Here is a 6113-nt window from a genome sequence, read left to right on the forward strand (position 1 = left end):
CAACCATTTAATTGCAGACTGTTATGTTTACGTGGGAAAATGACAGTGCATACATTATTTGAGATATATATCGTACATAGACTTCACTTTAAGGACATTTCGGCCAGGGGTGTGTGGTCACTCCAGGAGGCAGCGGGACGTGTAACTCAGAGAAGAGCAGCACCAGCGCTCAAAGAGCTTTTACGCACCGCCTACACTGTGTTTACCTTCATTGAACAGCTATATATGATGGGCGGACTGGGACTAAAAATCAGCCCGGGACTCGCACCCAGCCCAGCCCACGTAAACTGTCAACGGGCGGCCCACTTCGGTACCGGCCCAATGGGATTCGTCCCGAACGTCCCGATTGCCAGTCCGCCACTGGCTCTGTGTGTGTGTGTGTGTGTGTGTGTGTGTGTGTGTGTGTGTGTGTGTGTGTGTGTGTGTGTGTGTGTGTGTGTGTGTGTGACAGTGTGACTGTGTGTGTGTGTGTGTGTGTGTGTGTGTGTGTGTGTGTGTGTGTGTGTGTGTGTGTGTGTGTGTGTGTGTGTGTGTCAGTGTGTGTGACAGATGCGGGCAGCAGGTCACGGACATTAATTCATAGATCAAAGCAGACTGGTTTACAGACTCTCCTGTTTTTTGCCAATCCGGTGCTTAAACCAATAGCTCTACACCCCTGGCCGAAATGTCCATACAATTAAGTCTGACTTCAAAATATATCTCAAATAATGTATGCACTGTCATTTCCCCACGTAAACATAAAAGTCTGCAATGAAATGGTTGTCTCGTGTTCCACTTCCTCCTTGGTGCATCGGTAACTTTCTCAAAAAATAAAGTCAGGATAACGGATTTGTTTCTCGTGCGCACGAGAAACGAATCCGTTATCCTGACTTTATTTTTTTTGTCTCTCTTTTTTATTTATTTTCCATGTCCCTTTAGGCGCTCCGTACGATCGAGATCGTGGAGCGAGGAAATGAAAAATAAGAGAAGTGAGAAGGGCCCTATGAAAATATGATCTTCTTCTTCTTCTTCTTCTTCTTCTTCTTCTTCTTCTTCTTCTTCTTCTTCTTCTTCTTCTTCTTCTTCTTCTTCTTCTTCTTCTTCTTCTTCTTCTCTCATTTTTGGCAGATTGCAAACAACTTAAAAGGTGCATACCGCCACCTACTGTACATGAGTATGAATCATCATATCATTCCAACTCTTTAACCTATGATCTAATAAAAATAAATAAAAATAAATAAATAAATCAACAAAACCATGAAATAAATAAAACAAAAATACAAATCTATGTTCTTTCCTAACCTAATGTTAAATTATTATGTATGAGAATATGATCCAACTACTCACTTGTTTTAAACATTAAAGAACATTTTTCAGGGAACTTTGGGATCTGAAAAAGTGAAGCTAATTTGCATGTGAAAGAATGAGAGGTTTTTCTTTCCCAGCAAAAATAATTTAGTCAAGTCTTCTTCAAAAAAGACACTCATTTAGTAAATGATAGTCCCATTTAGAGTAAAATAAATAAAAATCATCATAAGCTTTAAGGTGTTGCTTCTTTATGATTGACAGGTGGTACCAAAGTGTTGTCCCGTGACCGTCTGAGTGTTTGCTTTGTTTTTCTTCTTACAACTTAATAGTAAGAATCCATTTCACAGTATTTGAAGTTCATGAAAGGAAATTGTATGTTGCCTAAGATGCCTTTTGACAGTATTTGCTCTGCCCATTTGTCTCACAAAAAAGCGGGCCACAAACCATGAGTAACCATTTAAAACATCCACTTCTTATACAGCATGAGTATTACATGGCAATCCATCAAATAGTCGCTGTAACATTTCACACAGAACAAAATGTTAAATGTTAACTTAAATCATTTTAATTGCTGTCAACACTGACCCTAACCAAGCTACATTTACATTCCTAAATCCATGTTGTAGTGAGGATAAACACACACTACAAAGCCTACATGAAACAAAGCAAGGCTTGTATATGCACCAGTGAGTTGTCTAAAGCTAATCACCAGACCCGTTTACATTTAGGTTTACACTCTATCAGCGCAGAATTTTAAACAGGAGTAGGTGTAATTTAAATGAATGCATCCAATATTCCCTATGCAGAAAGCCTTCATTGGGGTGGGTATTTTTTGTTTCTCATGAAGAAAGCCTCTTTGAATAAAAGAAAGACATACAGTATATCAGCCTCAGTCATTGATTGGATAATGGGCCTCAGGCTAAAACCAAAGCCCTTCCCAAGTGCCCATATCAAATCCGTTAATCCAATCCATCAGTTCAATGTTAACATGAAATACACGGGTATGTACTAATGTATGTCTTTTTTATTCTTACATCAGAACATATACATGTTCAGTTTCCCTTTGGATTGACATTTTCTATTTGATAACATGTAATTAGTGATGTGAGTCATGCTTTTGAGCATTTGAATACATTTGTTACACCTCATAGCAGTTCTGGCACATAATCCCACCCTCCCCGAGTGATGCTGAGTCATCATAACGATCTTTGCTCTGACATTTGCTTCTCTCATGATTTCCTTCATTCAATTTCTCCAACAAAGACATTTCCCCTGTCCGTTTGTTCCCAGACGTTTTGGTCCTGTACCCCACCAATGTCCTACTTTATGCACAATAGGCAACTGCACTTTTGGGATGACGTGTTTTCCAAACTGCTAGCTTGAACAATTCATCATTTGAGAATAATCTTACCTGTCAGAGCTGGGCTGTCAGACACACAGTTTCTTATCTATGCAAGCATGTGTTCCGACCGCTGATGAGGGTAGTGACTCACAGCTCACGCTCTTATTGGAGATGACGAATGCCACTGATTTGTTCAGCGTGGGGATTGGATTTGATGGCGCCCTGGATGCATACTTAGCAATAACTGACACGATGCCCAATCCTTCACAGCATGTATTTGCTGATCTGGTTACACTCCACAGAGATTAGTAACTAATTTCAAGTTAAACGAAAGTAGAGCATTACACTCAAGCTGCATGTATTTTACACATATGCTTTCAGTAGCACTTTATGGTAGATTTAACATATAGGCTAAATGTTCACACTACATCGGTGCTGTTTGAAACCTGGGTAAAATGATAGCACAAAGTTATTATGTTAATGTATGTAGTGATTCACATGTGGCTGCAAAATAATCCAAAGTGATGCATTGTCTATATTGGTTATCTCGTTGTTTATGGTGTGATTATCGCCCATGCAAACAGACAAAAAGAAAATGTTCTCCGGCAAGCTCTTCCCTAAATAATTCACTTAAATCATCATGAGACAGTTTGAGTGTTTGACTTTACTGCTTTGCTCAACCGACTGATTAAAAGGTCCTAATGTATCTGATGAAGGTGATGATGCGTTGAGAAGTATTAAATCAGTTGTACAGTGAAGTGCGCTAAAGTTAAATTACATATGTTATTCAACAGATTTGAACCACATTAAAGGCGTCAATCTCTGGATTCCAATTTTGTTTGATCAGTCAGTCAGTCTGTTGGTTTAACACATTGGTCCAGAATGATAAATCCATCAGACATGGATGGATGTCATTACATTTGGTCTTTTTATGGACCCAAAGATTGATTCTTATGGTAGGATGATCTAGCACCACCGAAGGGTAGAGATTTAAAGATAATAAACCTTTTTTCTAATCTTCATAGATAAAATGCAGGTGTCCGTGCAGCGTGTTAGCGATAGCATTCATCAGCTGATCCTAAGAACAGCAAACTATAATGAATGTTTTTTTTGTTTTAAATGCATGAAACAAAAATAATTACCATATTTTCATACCAACCCTGTCTCCTAAATATTACGTTCCCACAGAACTAAACTGCATTCTCAATTACGTTTAGCAAGAAACGTATTTTCTCCCACGTTACGTTCGTTATGAACGTATCTCAAATACGTTTATTTTCTACATATCTTCTAGAAACATATTTTCTCCCACGTTACGTTTGTTATGAACGTATCTTAAATACGTTTATTTTCTACATATCTTTGCTATTTATTGTCTTGCTTATAATAATGATAATAGTCATTTATAAATATCATTTTAGAGCACACATTTGAAATCAGTAGGCGAGGCTGTAAATTTGCCAGCTGTTACTCTCATGAGTGAGGCAGAAAATAATAGTTTTTAACATGCCAAAAAGCGGCTGTGTCGTTTATTGCACCTCAAACGTTAAAACAAATCCAGTTACGTGTTTCTGTACTTCCTCTAAGAAGAAAGGACAGTCACAGAAGATCTCTGTGACGCCAGGTGTGGTGTTGTTAATGCGATATGATATCCGAAAAACATTTCAGTTTAGGATGGCCGAAGACACTACACTACCCATAATCCCCAGCTATCGTTTGGGACTACAGTCCCGTTGACAAACCCCGTGACAAACCCAAGCTCTGTGATTGGATGTTGGAGTGGCAGTGCGCCAAGGTTACGCCGAGCGTCAAGCTCTTTGAAATAGAACGAAACCACGGCAGACTATTCAAAACTGGACTCGAACGCCCCCCCAAAACTACACATGCTGGCTATTGGGTCTCGCAACATGTTCTCTATGGCACGTCTCTACTGGGAATTGTAGTTTTAAAAGACGTTTTCGTTTTTCCAAAAATTAGAAGTTGACAGTATTAAACTGTGTACAGCCCTGGAGGTTTAGGCGATAGGAAACACATTGGTGTGTACACATTTAAAACATGTAATTACTACATGGGTGAAAATCGCTTGTATCCATAATGGGCAGTATTAATATATATTCTACTCCACTACAATTCAGAGGTTAACCTGATATTTTTACTCCACTACATTTACTTTAGTAACTCTGTATATTCTGATTAATGATGTGAAATATAAACAACCTTTAAAGCAGACTTTAGTTACACCTGAGTAAAATTCAGGGAAAGGTGAAATCTGCAGATCACTATAAAGTATATTAATTACTCGTTATTCTCTACTAATAGTTAATTACAAGACATCTATCAATATGTGTGTACCTCCACCATTAAACTGTCATATTCTACACATTTCTTATTCTATCTACATACATAAGAGTATAATTAATGTGTATAATATCAGTTAAAATAAGTGCTTCAACATAGTTAACATTGCAGGAAAGCAATACATTAGACGTTAAGTACTTTGTCAGGCTTAATATTTATCTGTAGATAGATACCCCCAAAGTGTTTTTCTTATTTGAAACCTAAAGTATTATTTAATGTTTAAATAGAGGTTAATTAGTTTGTATGTTTTGCACATCCTCCTATTAATATCTTTGTACATCGTGCTGCTAGAGATCACTTACAGTATCTTCTTGATTTTTTATATTCTATATTTCTATCACAGACCTTCTACTTTCCCCCTATGAAAGTATGTACTCTTAATATTTTTCAACAAAAATAATTCAATAACGTGCTTTAACCACTAGGCGGTGCACACAAGGTACACACAGCATACTAATAATAACTTTGTATTAGGACACTTATGTATGTATAACATCTGAAGATGTGTAGTTTTATTCATGTTTTTACTCCGGAAGTTTTTCCTTGTACGATGTGAGGGTCTAAGGACAGAGGGTGTCGTATTGTCATACTGATATTCTGTACACACTGTGAAGACCACTGAGACAAATGTAACATTTGTGATATTGGGCTATATAAATAAACATTGATTGATTGATTGATTGATTGATGACATATGCATATATTACATATTTATTTGTTGTTTACCTTTTATATTTTTCTGTCTTATAACCCAGTTCTCACTGGTTGGAATAGGTCCCACAAGAATAAACCCCGTATTTAATCAAGACCTCAGCCTTGTGTCATTTACTGGAGGGAGCTACACTATGCCTTATTTTCCCAGAACCCTCTCCTCAATAACACAATACACGCATTCATCCATCTTTATTTGTAAATTATATTCATGATACATACAGTTTATATATATATATATTTATATACATATTTATATATATAAACATATTTATATTTCTTTATAATTCTATATATATATATATATATATATATACATATATATATTTATATGTATACTATTTATACCTATTTCCGACACGACTGCTTCAAATCACGTGCCATGTGACGGTCGAAACAGCAACTGCTTCATTTC

The sequence above is a fragment of the Pseudochaenichthys georgianus genome, chromosome 15 (assembly GCF_902827115.2).
Source record: "Pseudochaenichthys georgianus chromosome 15, fPseGeo1.2, whole genome shotgun sequence".
Classification (NCBI taxonomy): domain Eukaryota; kingdom Metazoa; phylum Chordata; class Actinopteri; order Perciformes; family Channichthyidae; genus Pseudochaenichthys; species Pseudochaenichthys georgianus.